Genomic DNA, 17369 nt, shown 5'->3' on the forward strand with positions numbered 1-17369 from the left:
AAGGAAGGAAGGAAGGAAGGAAGGAAGGAAGGAAGGAAGGAAGGAAGGAAGGAAGGAAGGAAGGAAGGAAGGAAGGAAGGAAGGAAGGAAGGAAGGAAGGATCTCTAAGTGTGTATCACCAGAAGCTTAGAGAGATGATTTTTAATTGTAGAAAATTCTCAAAGGTTAATCTACTATATCACGATTCTTTGAACTTCAGAGTATACCCCCAAAATATAATATGTGAATAATTGAGTACTATTGCATATTTCAGTCAAAACTAAAAGCAATAATCTGAAACTGAATATGTAACTTAGAAAATATCAATATAAATTTTAATCTAAATGATCTGCTTATTCCTTTCTCAAATAATGCTTTCATTTTAGTAGCATAAGAATGTTTTATTTACTCTTATATAGGCATACATAAACAGATTTTAAATATTATTTGTGATGAGGCGTAAACATGAATCTTCTAATAGAAAGTGGTACCTTGGGGCACATTTTATTAGGGAAAGATTCCACTTATGTGAGCTAGCAAAGTGATCAAATTCATGGAAACAGAAGGTAGAATGGTAATTACCAGGGGCTAGGAGGAGGGAGAAAAGAAGAGTTGTTTAATGTGTACATATTTTCAGATCTGTGGGATGAAATGTTCTGGAGATTTGTTTACAAAAATGTGAGTATACTTAACACTTCTGAACTACACACTTCCAAATGCTTAAGATGGTAAATTTTATGTTGTGTTTTTAAATCACAATTTTAAAAAAGAAAAGAAATATTCATAAGAAACTTGAATATTCTTCTAGTTTTGGAAATTATCCTTATTGTTTAGCCTCTTAATTGTATATCCTACAAAAATCTAGATTTAGAATACAAAATTATTATGTGTATTTTATTATATAACTCATTTGGGATGTTAAAAAAATGATTTAGAAACACTATAAAATTATAGGCAGCTTGTATTCACTTTTTCAAAGTTAGAACAGTGTTGATGTTTATCTGAATATTACATCATGTTTCATAAAAATGTTAATCTTCAATAATTTACATTTATTAGAATAATAGGGTAAAACGTTATTTATGATCATCAGAAGTAGGAGTGTTCTAACCAATTATTATTATTTATTGTTATTATTATTGATCTCAATTTGTCACCCTGGTTGGAGTGCAGTGGCACAATCTGCTCACTGCAACCTCTGCCTCCTGGGCGCAAGTGATCTGCTCACCTCAGCCTCCTGAGTAACTGGGACTACGGGTGCATGCCACCACGCCCAAATAATTCTTGTATTTTTTGTAGAGATGAGGTTTCACCATGTTTCCCAGGCTGGTGTTGAACTCCTGGGCTCAAGTAATCTACTCAACTCGGCCTCCCAAAGTGCTGGGATTACGAGTGTGAGCCACCATGCCTGGCCATATCCAACTATTTTAATTAATAGAAATAATCAGAGTAGAGCAAAATACACCAAAACTGGTTATGTTATCTTTATAATATATGTTTTATAAATAACTAACAAATAACTAATCTGGTTGGTGATAAATCTGTCTGCCTTTACTTATTCCTCCCCATTTTAGCATTGTGATTTTTTAGCATTCTATAGTAGACCTTATGTACAGTTGAAGTTTTCTTTTGTTTGTTTCCCCGTCAGGCTTTTAATTAAAGAATAATAAGATCTTATATTATTGTAGATCTTATGTCGCTTATATAACTAAAGAATACATTCAACCAAACTTTAACTGAACTTGACTTGTTTCGTACTGGTGGAAATAAGCACAATGTGAATAACACCTGAGGCTGTCACCTGGGGAGAGTGCTCATGAGCCCGGCCCTCCTTGGGCTTCCTTACTGCCCTCCCAGCCCCACCCTTGACCTGTGTCATCATTAATGTGAACTCCCATTACACCTCACCTAATCTCTCAAATGGCACCTATCAGATCTTCTGTTTTATTATTGAGTGTTCAGTTTCTTCTTCCTTTTTTTTATCTTTTTAACTGACATGTTTATAGCCATTTAAGACACACAGCACATGTTCACATGTAACTTCCCTCAAATCCATGTGCTTCTTTCACTACCTTGTCTCTTTTCTTCTTCCCATAGCAAAAGTGATCTGTATCAATTAGTGACTGACATCCTTAATCTAGCAGACAGGTTTTAGTCTAGTTTTCTATTGTCCAGATGATGTTGCATAATCAAAAATGTCAAACTTCAGGGGCAAACAATCCTGAAGTTAAATAAAGCTCTACCTAGTTCTTGTACCTGTCAGTTCGCTCCACCCTTGGGCTCTGCCCCACTGTCTGTATTTCTTCTGGGACTCAATGGCTAGCCAGGCGTGCCCTTCTCATGGGAAGACTAGAGAAGCACAAGAGGATAAGTGGAAATGCTCAGATCCTACATGCCATCAATTTTTCCTTTTTCTTTTGGCTAAAACAAGTCACTTGAACAAAGAAAATATACTCCACTGATTTTTGTGGGTGAAACTGCAAAGTCACACAGTAAAGAATGTGGATATATGAAGAGGGGAAGAATTAGGGCCAAGAACATAACCTACCATAGTAATCTTACCTACCTCTGGAGTAGCAATGAGCACTATAGGCCTTTGCATTCTCCCACCCCTCTGGTCCCCTTTTAGTTTCCTTTGCTGGTCCAGCTTCCTCAAGACCTGATACCACCATCTCCTCATCTTTGTTTTTTTTTTGTTGTTGTTGTTGTTTTTTAATATGGCCTCTCTATTTAGTGTTATCCATGATTCTGAAACTCATTGCCATCCAAATAAAGCTGAATCAGAAATGCTTAAATTGTTCCCTTAGTTTCAAAACCATATATTTAATTACCTATTTTATATTTCTTCCAAGATGTTTCAAAGACATCTCAGACTCAACTTAAACCTAAATTTAAATTTAAAACATTTATAATTATTCCCTCTTGTACCACCAGACTTCTTCAGTGCTGCCTAGCTCAGTGAATCCTACCACATCCATTGAGTAATAGAAGCCAAAAAAATAAGAGTCATCCTCAACACATCTTTTCTCATTAAGCCCTGTTGATTTTATTGCCTAAATAGCTCTGGAATGTATCTGCTTCTTTCTGTCACTGTGGTTTCTCCCTAGTCTAATCCACCATCCTCTCTCATCTACAGCATTGTATTATCTTCTGAACCTCATCTCCTTTTGCCTCCATCTGATCTGTTCTCTGCATTGGAGCCAGAAAGATATTATTGAAAAGCACGTCTAATAATGTCTCCATCTTTTTAAAATACTTCAAAGGCTTCCCATTGAATGGATAGAGGTAAAATGCCTGACAGACCTATATACATTTTTGTTCCTATCTCATCCTATGCCATGCTTAAGCGTATTAGTTTGCAGTTCCTTAAAAAGCATATCATGAGACACAGATTTTGTAGGGCATTTATTTGGAATGTGAGGCCAGGAAGCAGGAGTGAGGGAATAAGGAGAATGAGAAAAAAACAAAATAACACAAGCAAAAGCCATTGTAAGAATGTATTATTGAGTTTGCCTCTCTAGGGAATGGTGGTCTGATTTTATAGGCCATCTGGAAAGTTTGCAGAATAGGACCGATAATTATATGCCTGAAGAATAGGCAGCTAGTTGTATATATCCACTGGCTCCCCATTGAGGGTTGCACTCACTTGTGTTTAGCTCCCCTGCATTTCAGAGCCAGACATGTGCATATCCTCCTTGTTTTTGCCTAGTTAACTCCTATTTATTTTTCTGATCCTACCTCATTCCTGTGACAGAAAACCCCTGCCTCTAAATGAAGCAGGTTCTTCCAGTTTTTGCAAGACCACATGCCTCTACTATATGCCATATATATCTTCTTTGCAGTGCTGATTACTGTGATGAGTTTGCATTTTTTAATGATTGTTTCATTAATATCTTTCTGCCCTCTGGACTGCAAGCTTGAGAAGACCAAGGTTCATGTCTGCTTTTGATTTTCATTGCCTTACCAGCACCCAACCTAGGACCTGGTACATAAAATATGTTCAATATATTTTCAACAAATGTATAAGTGTAGGTGTGTGTGTATTATGTGTGTGCATGCATGTATATTTATAAAGGAAATTTTGAATTTTTAGGGCTTAAATAGATTACTATCAATACCTAAAAAGGTAATCATTTTTAATTCAAATTTCATATTCTATTTTTACTTATTGCTTTCTTCTAGTGCTTACATAGCTGAATTATACCAGAAGCATCTGTTTAAAAAAAGTCATATGGAGAAAAAAACCAACAAAACACAACTCTTGCTTTACATTATCTTGATTTATCTGACAGCTTATAGTATTGGTGGCACTTTTCTTAAGAAAGTTGCTTTAATAAAACAGAGATTTTGAGTTAAAATGGGTAATCTCAGACCATAAAAGACAATCCTTTACAATCCTGCCTTATTCAGTAGAAGTCACATTTGTTAGTGTTGAGCAATTTGAGGACTTAGGTACTTAAAAATATATATGTATCCCCTAAAACATCATGTCCAAATTTCTGTTTCACAAACTGGGAACTGTGACTTGATAACAGGAAATATGTGGCAAAAATAGATGAGTGTTCAGTCTCTGGGGTTTTATGCTGATATAAAATAATAACAACCAAAATGGGAATGGAGAGGCAGATGGAAATCAACATAAATTATTTTTAATGAAGTAAAATACTTCCATAAAAGTAAGCTACCAATTGGAAGTTATCACTATTTAATAACATTTTTTTATATTTCTAGTTACCATGTTATATGGCAGATGATCCAGCATTAATTCAACAAATAATATGGTACCCTTGGCAAATAGAATGGTCATCATGGAGATTGACATAGTCTCCACCTTCACCTAGATGGTTATTATTGGTTTATTTAAAAATGCAGTTATTTCTCTGAAAACATCTATACAGATCTATAATGTCCCGAACTTTTTCTAATTTTTTGGAAGAGAAGCCAAAGTCGCGTGTGTCTAATTCAATCTCAGACCTCAGCTTCCAAGAGATGTTATTAACTGTGGTGAAAGGATTATTAAAATAGTAAATGGATTATGAGATAGTTGTATCTGTGTCAATTAGTGGTTGCTGTCGATTCCTAGTTACTTGTATTCAGTTTCTCTCATTTAGGGAGGTGGAGAGTAGGATATTAAATGTCTGGTGGGCATAGAGTCTCCTTTCATCTGGTAGTTGTCTTAGTTATGCACAGGACTATAAACTGAAAATGGTATGTAACCCTTTAATTGAAGACTCTGGGGTCCTAAAGTAGTTTCCTCAAGAACACTCTGGCCCATAGAATAAACATTATGAAAAATATTTTTGAAATCAGATAATATCTGTCACTCCAGAATCTATAAACTCTTGCATGTGGGACATTTTTAGGTAAAATTTTTTTTTTTTTTTTTTGGAATACCAAGGGGATAGTGAATTTCCATGAACTTAAGGATCACAATTTTTATTAAGCTGAATACCCAACTTGAACAAATTTTCTATTTTTTGTTGTTGTTGTTTATTGATTGATGTACCATGAAGGTATTTTTAAGGTCTCATGACCCTAAGAATGGCTTACGATAAGCAAAAACAATGTCAGTTTTGTCCTGAGGGGATCTTGATTCACTTATAGCTGAAAACAGCTGAGCAATCAAAGAACAAGTTCTGCCTTGGTGGAAGTGACAACTCTAGTTCAGAATCTTCCAATCTGAATCTAAGATCATCCTTAGGAATTAGGGTGGGTGGAGAAACCAGAGTGATGTGTGCTGGAGCCAATACTCCATCAGAGTGGGAGAGTCCACTCTTTCCTGTTGCTTTCCCTACTCAGTCCTTGGGCTATTTTAGATGAGGTCACCTTAGCCATGTTCTCACCACTCCAGCTTTGGGCCATCTCTGATGAGTTCACCTCAGCCATGTTCTCATGATTCCTCCTCTGGGCCATTTCAGATGAGGTTATCATGGTGGGCACATTTCTTGCCTCATGGACTTCAGAATGCCACATATGCTTTTAAAATCAGAGACAAGTGCGTAACAACTTCTTATATATATGTTTTTAGGTTAGATGTGAAATGACCTGAGTATTGCAGCCCTCGTGAGCATTGGTTACATGAATTTTTTATTACAAAGTCTAGTAAATTCAGTGACTTTATAGCCTTATCTACCAAGAAAAAATAACTTAGTTTTTGAAAGGATTAATTAGCTTGCGTTGGAGAGGGTCAAAATTTAGTATAAGGTGTGTTAAATCAACATTATTGCTGAAATAAGTCTGAAAAATTCAAAACTGTTAATGGTGAGAACTGAAGTGTTTATTATATTACCCTGGGTACTTTTCTATGTCTATTTTCCTTTGGAGGAAAACGTAATTCTAAGAATCTAGGAGGCCTGTGGATGTATGTAATTAAGAGGAAATAAATATTCTATCAATAGGAAGAACCTCAAAAAAACCCAAGTTGTCCATATTCTGAACATAACGTTTGTTATATTTGTTATACCCAATTTAGTTGCTTTTGTTTATCTGAGATTTCTGTAGCTTTCAAAACTGATCTCTTAAGATTTACTAGTAACGTGAGTTATTAAAGGGGGCTAAATTTCATTAATTCATTCTGTTTTCTAGATACTTTCCCTTATCCTTCCCTCTCTCATGCAGTCCTTCATTGTTTCTCTCCCATTTATTTCACAAGAAAATAAAAAAATCTTACTGAGACTTTTAGGCTTTACATGATTTGGCATCTCTAGTGACCAGAAACATCTCCTGTCTCGCCATCGCTTACTAACTCCATGGCTTCCATCAGTTCCTAAATTATGTCAAGCTTTTTTTTCATATCTGGATCTTGCTTTCTGTTCCCTCTTTCTAGGTTACTTTTTATGTATGTGACTCCTTCTTCTAGTCTGAGCTTAATCATATCCCCTCCTCAGAATAGTATTGCCTGACCACCTTTCTAAATTCAACATTTCATGTTATTTTTCTCACAGCATCTGTTTATTGTCTTCATTGCATTTGACATAATTTATGGTTTGTAAAAATGCGTTGGCTTTTCTCCTTAGGTTGTGAGTTTCATGACAGTAGGAACCTTATGTATCCTGATTATTAATTATATCCCTGGTACTAATAGTTAGTTTGACATATGGGAGGTTATCACAAAATTATAATGGATGAATTTCAATTATAAATTGGAAGCTTGTCAAGCCCCTTCATGGTTAGTGACTGACCTGTTTTCCTCAGTCTTGATGTAATGAGGCTTTAAACCACATGCTCCTAGCTTTATGAAAACACTTCTAACAAGTACAATGAGAACAAAAAAAGATATTGTTTCATTCTGAATCTTGACAATGTTATACTCTTTTATAAGTGATATGGTTTGGCTTGTGTCCCCACCCAGATTTCACCTTGAATTCTAATAATCCCCACATGTCAAGGGTGGGACCACGTGGAGACAATGTTTCCCCCATACTGTTCTTATGATAGTGAGTGAGTTCTTATGAGATCCGATGGTCTTATAAGGGACTTCTCCCTTGACTCTTTTCTCATTCTTCTCTCTCTTGCCACCATGTGAAGAATTGCATGTTTGCTTCCCTTTCCACCATGATTGTAAGTTTCCTGAGACCTCCCCAGCCATGCAGAAGTCAATTAAACTTCTTTCCATTATAAATTACCCAGTCTCAGATATTTCTTCATAGCCACATGAAAATGGACTAATATAATAAGTTTATTACAAAAGATGACATTTTTGAATTAAATATCTGAACGAAAATAAATGTATCTTGTAGAGTTTCGTTTCCTTCATTTGTTATCCTAACATAATAGAAATAAAGAAGTAGTACAAAGTTTTAGGAAAACTTAGCAAATGAATAATACAGTTATGATTTTAAAAGGAAATCACTTTCAGTAACAGTAAATTAAAATCTTAATTATTATATTTCAGTTATCTATAGCAAATTGAAAAACAAAACAAGCACTGTGAGACCAATTAGAAATTCAGTCATAATACTCTCAAATATACTAAGGAATTTAGAAGAGTAAATTTCATTTAGTTTCAAAAGATTAAAAAGTACAACTGTGGACAATAATGTTATTTTTCTTAGGTAGGCATTAAAGAAAATAGATCCAATATGTCTCTTTTTAAAAGACTGTATCGGGCCCTGGCCCCAGACCCTACAGCCATCTAGATGTTGATGCCTAAGAAGAACCAGATTGCCATTTATGACTCCTTTTTAAGGAGGGAGTCATGGTGGTCAAGAAGGATATCCACATGCCTAAGCACCTGGAGCTGGCAGACAAGAATGTGTCCAACCTTCATGTCATGAAGGCCATGAAGTCTCTCAAGTCCTGAGGCTACGTGAAGGAACAGTTTGCCTGGAGACATTTCTACTGGTACCTTACCAATGAGGGTATCCAGTATCTCCGTGATTACCTTCATCTCCCCCCAGAGATTGTGCCTGCCACTATACACAGCAGCCGTGCAGAGACTGGCAGCCCTCGACCTAAAGGTCTGAAGGGTGAAAGACCTGCAAGACTCACAAGAGGGGAAGCCGACAGAGATACCTACAGACGGAGTGCTGTGCCTCCTGATGCCAACAAGAAAGCCAAGCTGGAGCTGGGTCAGCAACTGAGTTCCAGTTTAGAGGCAGATTTGGTCATGGACATGGTTGGCCACCTCAGTAAAACTGGAGAGGATTATTTTGCATTGCATGATCTTACAGCCAAAAAAGCTTTAAAAAAAAGAAAAAAGAAAGAAAAAAGACTGCATCTAAACTTCACTGATTTCAGATTTATTAAAAAAAACCACAGGTAATTTCCATTTTCTAGTGTCTCCTTTGCTGTGTATTTCTTTTGTTTAAGCAGAAGATCACGTGTGCCACTAGATTTATATAATATTAAGTGTTACTCACTCAATATTTGTAGTATCATTATCCATTTTAGGATAATTTCAACATTTGTTTATTCTGGAAAGCAGAAGTAATCTGCATTCAGATTCAACAGCAATTCCATGCCCAGAATGCTTCCCTGAGCTTCATGGCTTATTAAAGCATGCAGTCCTGTATTTCCACAGCCATACTAAGTAGCTGGATTCAGGCCTGTGAATTTGGTAATGCTCAGTACATTTCAAAACGTGGACTGGGACTGAATATTTAGGTAAGATTGACTTAAAGATAATTAGTTCATATATTATAACAGATGCTTTAAAGGAGTTTGTGACTGAGCAAGTCCACTGGGGGACCCGTGCACTGTACAGCATTTTAATAGCTTCCCATGGAGCTGGTTTTTATCCAACTAGGCTTTAGGGCACTGCCATCTCCTTGTGTGGAGAGGATTTGAGTCTCACTGTGGATCCTATCATTGGAATTACTCTAGGAATATCATAGAAAATACTGAGGATCTCTTTAGGATTTCGGTATCAGAGATACTTGTTCTCATCCTTAGATAAGTACTATTAAGGTAGTTTTTACTAGGTAAACACTGCAAATCTTGAAATTGATCATTTTTTTCTCTCTTTAGATTGGGTTCTGTAACTCTAGGAACCAAATCTGGGGGCCCAGTTATAATTGCAGTATTTCATGGCATGTATCTGTGTATGAATCCACCTATGCTCTCCATCTTACTCTCCTTTTATCTCCTTTTTCAAGTTCATATTCAATTCATTGTATCTTGCTTAATTATATGCTTTCTGTCAAGCTGACTTGAGTGCCTTTTTGAAATGAGGTAGACTATTAATTCATTAATTACTGTATAGATTGCTTTTCTGGTTCATTGTAATTTTCAAGTCATTAGCACAACAGGAGAATTTATAAGGTATTTTTGATATGCCATCAGACATATCAAAACTAGACATTGGGAAGGTCTTACACTCTTAATATGCTTATGTATCTTATATTTGAGTCAATTTTCTTAAATAATTTCTACTACATAGGAAGCTGCTGAGAAATTTTAAAGAGTATTTGATAGCATAACTAATCTAGTACAAAAATTAATTAATAATCTTGAAAAAGGCATCATTAATGTTTAATTAGATATTCCATGCCATCATTTGCATAACAATATCACATTATGCTTTATCTTCATATTCAAAGAGTTTTCAACATACAAAGAGATTGTATTACGAAGGTGTATTTATAAGTTAGTCATTTAGAATGCAGAGTTCATTTTCATGAACAATCAAGTTTCTAAATGACATCTAGGTTAGCCCATAAAACCTGTTTTGCCCATAGTATAGAATAAATCACTTTAATTTACAGTGACAAATTACAGAAAATATTATTTTACATCTTAAAATAGGAAAAAAAAAAGCCCAAAAATTACCTTGTTTTAATTTTGAAGCCTAAGACAAAAATGGTATAATTAGGAAATCAGGATGTAGATACACAGGTTCATGTAGATGCTGGACAGAAATTCTGGGTATCTTGAAAGGGAGGAGGATTTATTGTACTGTGTGATTTCACTCCACTATATATTAATTTTCCCTTCTTTTTGTAAATATTAATGGTAGGTGCTTTTCTGATTATCAAGGGGGATTAAGTTCCCTTTCAACTTAAAAATTAAATGAGTAACAGAGGAGAGGAGCAGCAAAAGACAGAGTAAGTTAATTGATATTCCTGAGCTAAACAGATAGGAGCTGGAGCATAGGCATCTGAGTAAAGGAAGTGCTTACTTGGGCATCGGGCATTGGAGAGATTTTCTGAGGTGGCTCTAAATGAGCCATAAACTGCTGAAATCATGAGGGGTAGGGAGGGTTCATGTGTTGTACAGAACTCCCAAGGGGAAAATAACAACTGCAGATGAAGAGATATGCGTCACATAGGTCCCCATGTTTCCTGTCGGGCTGGGGGCAGGGTGGAGTGAGGGCAGGGAGGGATCCTGCGTAGATGGCAAGTTCTTTATTTCCAGGTGGTCGCAAGCTGGTTGTCTGCAATCTTGGAAGTGAACAAGATTGTTTATACTTATAAAACTTTCACTTACTCTGGGGATATCTGATACTATAAACATGCAGAAATGATGCAGAATTTTATTTTAAGTATAAAGTTCTGAGCCTGGGGCCAGGTGCATAGCAAGTATTAATTAATGTTAGTTCTTATTATTTTCTGGCATTTAATACAATTGTCAGTGGAAGTTATTAATACTCACTGTTTATTATTACTAAACATAGTCCTCTAAATCATGAGTTAAGTAGATCTAAAACAAATTACAGAGTACTCTTTCTCCATCGCTCTGCCCCAGCTCCGTTTAGGACCTTGTTCCCTAAACATGCACCATCCACCAGGCCTTTTGGTTCTTTTTATCCTTCTAGTTTCCCTTGCTTCACATTATTCTGAGTTATCTTCTATCCCTCCCAGAAAGTGAACAGATGCCCTTTAATTACTCTGCCTCCATTGAACGTTTTGAACCTTTCCTCTTCTTCCTTTTACCAGCAACAACTACAAACTTAGGTCTCCACTTATTATTGTCACACTTTTACTAGCAATTTACAACCTCAGTCATTCAAAATCAAGCTCTGTTTCATCAGCGTTACTGAAACTGCTATTATGGTAGTGACCAAAGCTCTCCTTTGTGCAGAATTTAATAGTCTTTTCTCTGTTCTTATTCTCTTTGATTTTTTTTGCAGTATTGAGGCTGTTAGCCACCTTCTTCTGGAACTCCTCCTCATTGTTTCTCTGAGACCTCCTCATTGCACAGTTCAGTCTATTGAAATCTTGCCTTTTCAAGTTCCATCTTAGATGCCTCCTCCTCATTGGGACCCTTCCTGATTCTCCCAGCTGTCCTCAATACCATTTTGTCTTTGCCTCTATTAGAAAGTCTGTTTTCATCTTTGACATACAGATATTTGGGTATTGTTAAGATTTCTTCCCTGGATCCTGAGAATGAGATTCTTGGGAATAGGAAATTGCCTTACACTTACTTACTGAGTAAATTCCCAATCAACAGTTGCTGAGGATTGGCTTTCTTTCTCCATGCAACCTCCTGAAACATTTCCGTTGCTGTACATTATTAACATTTGAGTCATGATATCTATATGTGAGGTTAAAGAGTTGACAAATTGCTCATTTAATTGCCAGCATCATACCCCGACTACTGACTGTGCTCCATTTTTGGTGAACACAGAATTTTGTACATTTATTTCAGTGAGTTTACTGACCCTTCCTTCAAAGTAACTCTCACCTAAACTTGTTCTTTATTCCCAAGATCCTTATTATGAAATAGCTCTTTCAGCTCATTGGTATGCGAGAGCAAGTCTAATAGTGCTGAATCCTGACACTGGTTCTGAATTCCTGCTCTCGCTGGTTCCTCTCCTGGGGTGCTTTTTCTCTGACTGCTTTTTTAAGGCCACCAATCTGAAATGCAGTTTCCATTTGATAGAGCCGTAGATGAGCGTACTCTGAAAACACACCACTTGCCTTTGGGTCTAAGGTGCCCATTTATAGTCCCTGCACACAAACCTAGGAGCTCCTTACTTTGCAATCTGCAGGCACTCAGGCTATTGCATATTGGAAAGAAATGTTGTCAACAATGAAAACAAGGCAGTAAATACTTAGGCATTTTCTCCACTAGTAAATTGCTGCAATCTGAATCATCACCATGCCTTTTCCCATTCCATACTAGGTAGATTTATGTGACATCCCTGAATATGGCTTCTGCTGGTGGCTGCTACCTGAGGTCTGTTCTCCCACCACCCTCTCTGCTCAGGGCCTCAGCTGGTTCGTTCACATGGCCTCCTGCTGGTGAGGCTGATTACCTCCTTTCCTGGGACCCTTATTAGCTCTACAAGGTATCCACAGCCTTCCCCAAGAGAGATTGACAGTCACTTTTATTCCTGACAGGATCTGTGTCATGCTTTTAGCACAACCCTCCACTTAGTCCATCATGTAGCATATTAGGGATTCCCTCCTCTTGGACTTATCTCCTCTCAAGTGTCTGTACAAGCTTAGAAGACTTACTCGGGAGTGGGGTCATGGTGTCTCTTCACTGAGTGACAGATTCTTCTTTCTCAGCTCCTTTGCGATAGATAAGAGCTAGTATTACTGACTCAATTTATAAGATGGCAAAAAACTAAGTAAATAAAACCATGCCAAATCAAAAACAAAAACAAAACCACTTACCCTGATGTCTTTTTTTCATGGGATCTTTTGATCATAGGATTGGATATTCTGTCACTTACTCACTGAGCATTTATTTCTCAGGTGTCTACTTAGGGTAAACTCTGCAAAAGTTCCTGGTAATGCATCACCTATGTCAGTATGGAAGTTAGCCTATTAAATGACAGACAGACAGGCCAGGTGCAGTGGCTTATGCCTGTAATCCTGGCACTTTGGGAGACCGAGGTGGGTGGATTGCTTGAGGCCAGAAGTTCAAGACTAACCTGGGCAACATGACGAAACCCTGTCTCTACCAAAAATGCAAAAATTAGCCAGATGTGACTGTGGGCACCTGTAGTCCCTGCTACTGGGGAGGCTGAGGCACAAAAACCACTTGATCCCAGGAGGTAGAGGTTGCAGTGAGCTGAGATTGCGCCACTGCACTCCAGCATGGGAGACAGAGTGAGACTCCGTCTCAAAAAACAAACAAACAAACAAAGAAAAAACATAAATTACAGACAGGTAAACTAAGCACAGAACAATGTCAGAGTGTAGTTACCATCGAGAGCAGGAAAATAACAGAGAACAGAGAAAGGGGGAAATGAGCTTCACAGGATGGGGTTAGGACCAGAGAAAGTGATCCGGGAGGTGAATGTTAATGAATGAATGAAAGTGCAGGGAAGAGGATGTATAGGAGATCTTTGTGATATTTATGCAACTCCTCTGTAGTTTCAAAACTCCTTGTAAATAAGAAGTTACCACTTCACCAGGCCAATAGAGAGGAAGCTGAGAGAAAGGTATTCACAACATATAGTATGCAAAACACTTGTCACTCATTTGGTGCTACTAGACCTTCAGGGTCACGGGGAGACCCTGTAGACAAAGCTGGTGTACATGCAGTTGAATCTGGATGGATTTGGATTTCTTAAAGGGAGAGACAGAAGAATTATAATTAATGGGATGGTATGATGTGATTTTCTTTTTAGAAAAGTTTGTCTCTGTGACTTTGTGGAAAACAGGTAAGAGGTCAGGGATGCATGTGAAGAGACCATGATCTAGGTGAAAAGTGATGGAAATCTGTATCAAAGAGGTGGCAATAGTAAAAGAAGAAGTTCTTGAGATACTTAGAAGATGGAATTAATAGGGCTTAGTCACTGATGGGATTTAAAGAGAGAAGGAAAGGATTTAAAGATTTCGACTTATCTGGCCAGAGTGATTCAAATTCACAGAAAAAGGAACCTGTGAGAAGGAGCAGGTTAAAGGGAAGAGGAAGGGAACCACTTCTGTTCTGAGCAGCCTGAATCCGCACTGCCTGTCGGATAGCTGAGAGAAGGTGTCTAGTGGGTAGCTGTGTATCTAAAACCCAGGCTTGGGGGAAAGATCACAATATGACTTAGAGATACAGATTTGAAAGTCATTAATACATTTACAATGTCTTACCCTGGAATCCATGAGTAGTCCTAAGGGGTTCACAAACCTCAGATATATGTATATACTTTCCCCTTGGGCTAAGAATCTGCACTGAGTGTTTTCAGTTGCCTTATCCTGCATGCATGTATGTGCATGAGATCACTTAGATCCCTTCTCTGCCCTATCTATGTCCCCAAGAGGCTGATGTGTTTGCTAGCATTACCTGACTCTCTTGCTATTTCTTATGGTGAGGCATTGGCAGGAGATGAGAGGGAAGGAGAAGAGAAAGGTTGGGATATTCTTTTCCTGCCTTCCCTGCATTGGGTCCCATTTCTGGCAGAGGCTGTATTCCTCCAGGACTATGGTTCCTGTTCAGAGTCCCCTCCTTCATGGAACCAGCGCTCCCAAGCCTGCAGTAACACAAGGCCTTTAGTCCCAGCGGGTCCCACTTTCTGCTCTTCCTGTCCTCTTGGTGATTTGACATGCTTTCCCCCTTGCCTGAAACCTGCCCATACATCACGAGGAGTCCCTTCATTATGGTCTCTGTACCATCTGAGGCAGATTGTTTCTTGCCAGATTCCATGTGTCTTTTTTTGGTGCTCTAGTATGCACTTGTAGGAGAAAAAAACTCTTACAAGCTATGGGGATGACTGACCTCACCCACGGAGTGTGGCCTACGAACTACCTGTGAGGACTGGCAAGTACCTTCATGGATCCTTATTTACCCTAAAACAGTTTCTAGAATCTTAGTGACAATAAGTTGTTACCACACATCCCAGGTGAAACTGCACCCAGTGAGTATTGTACAAAATTACTAGGACTGGCCTTGAGTACTGCTGAGCTTAGAAGGGGAGGAGAATATGAGAGTTCAGAATCTTCTTTATGTGTCCAACATAAAGAAGACTGAATGTTACAGTGATGCCTTCAATCTAACCTGAATGTTCTTCTTATATTTTTTATTTTTTTTCTCCACTTTTTGAGGTGGAGAGGGGGATCAGGATGGAATATTTGATAGATAAAGAACCCAGGAATTTCTCCACCCTGCCCAGCTAAAACTATACTACTTGGCAGAGTTCCCAAGAGAGCACTGTGCAAACAATGGCAGTGAACTGGATGTCCAAGTGCTGCCTTACCACCCGAACCGGTACCTAGTGTTCCAGTGAAAACTTCAGTTCAAAACTTAACTTCAGTGAACACTTCCTGCCTTCTTTAAATTTGAGAATACATATCAAGCACCTGGAGTGCAGGTTCTTACATTTTAAGAAACGATGAACCCACCCATTAGAAAATATGATTCAATTAGTAGCTTAGGCTCTAACCAGTCAGATTAACAACTCCATTCTCTATTCCCTCCCTGCTTTCTCTTTCTCACCTACCCCCATCCTTACTCTCTGAGGACACACAGGAGTTGGCAGAAATGGGTCTGGTATGAGGAGAGGCCTGAAAGCTCCCTGTCCCTGGACTCTCCTCAACTTCTTTCTGCCATTTTTTTTCCTACTGACTCTCCTTGCTGGCACACTTTTTTCTTCCTGACTTTGTGTTGACAAATGAAGCATCAGATAACCTGGGGGACAACTGATCTTGTAGGTCTGTATTTACACATGTTGCCAACCATAGGTAGCCAAGTCAGTGATTCATCAGGAATTGGTAGATAGGGCAGCTAGTGATGGTGAGAATAGAACCGTTCACCTCTTTTCTCTTCCAGAGGAATCAGGGAATAAGATATTAGGGTTGGTAGGGACCCTAGGGATCATTGGGTTTGATTTTTTAAATATTTTCAAAAAGCCTTAGAAACCTGTATTTAAATAAAATCTTTAAAATAAATCAATATATGAAACAGGCCTTGTTCTGGATGAAGTGGGTTGGAAATCTGAGTCCACATGAAAACACCATGACTCCTTCCCATTGTCACTGTTGCATGGAGGCTCCTGGGAACCCTGAATACTTCATGAAGTCCACCTCGAAATCCTTCAGTTATGAAAACCTACTGTACCACAGTCTTAAAGGACTTGCTCACAGAAGTTAAATGGCCTAGAGAGTTGGAGAGCCTCCTAAATCTAGGAAGCAGCCCCTTAATCCACATTACATTGCCTTCCTCTTCTGTCTGTTGGATTCAGGATTACATACCTGACACCCCATTTGCATTGCCCCCGCACTTCCGATTCAGTACAAAGCTGACATTTTTCTATTTAAAATTTTTATATATAAAATATTTGTATATTTAAAATGGTATGTGTGTGTGTACACTGAAGAATGTATTCATTGTAGGTTTATTCTCATGGGTAGTTGGCCAGTTCTGGACAGGGAGTGCTGGCTTACACTGTTAGTCAATGAGTATCTGGCCATCGCCCATGCTGTACTTCCCTCATTTAGAATCGCACCCCTAAGTTATTTATTTACTCTGGCATGGTCCTTCCGTCTGTCATTATAACTGCTCTGGCATATGATTTTGACCATTATTAGCTGTAAAAGGGAATCCCAGTGATAGCCCTGGAAGTGCTGATAAAGTGAACACTTGGTGGTAAAAGGCAATTTTATGGCAGCTCCAGGGAGAAAAAAGAGGGTCAAGTTCACAAAGCAATTAGAGATTGGTGGAAGTCCTTTCAGATATGAGGGATATAAACCTCACTGCAGCCTGGTAAGATTAACCAATAATTGTATGGACAATGTCTAGAAAAAAAAGAAAAAAACTATTGCTGAAGCATATCTCCAGTTTAGTAGCTATGGAAAGAAAAAGAAAAATGATTGCTTATGTTTGATATTGAAGACAACATATTCAAAACGACTGTGCTCCAAGGAATCCATGTAGGATAGATTAAATTAGTTTGTCATCTCAAGGAGCTTGTTCTTAAAGCTAAGTGTTGCGCTGATTTATCAGTCCAGATAAGGATACAGTAATCAATGCAAAAGAAGCAAGATCTCTTTTTCTTTTGTGTTGTCATA

The 17369-nt window shown here is 38.0% G+C and overlaps 1 protein-coding gene and 1 pseudogene across 7 annotated transcripts in view; both read left to right on the forward strand.

Moving 5' to 3' along the window:
• MACROD2 (mono-ADP ribosylhydrolase 2) overlaps window positions 1–17369 on the forward strand; it is a 2111745-nt gene that overhangs the window by 798099 nt on the left and 1296277 nt on the right. The gene's annotated exons all lie outside the window — the stretch shown is intronic.
• LOC126929388 (40S ribosomal protein S10-like) lies at window positions 1839–16599 on the forward strand (annotated as a pseudogene).

Source organism: Macaca thibetana, chromosome 10, assembly GCF_024542745.1.
Source record: "Macaca thibetana thibetana isolate TM-01 chromosome 10, ASM2454274v1, whole genome shotgun sequence".
Taxonomy (NCBI): domain Eukaryota; kingdom Metazoa; phylum Chordata; class Mammalia; order Primates; family Cercopithecidae; genus Macaca; species Macaca thibetana.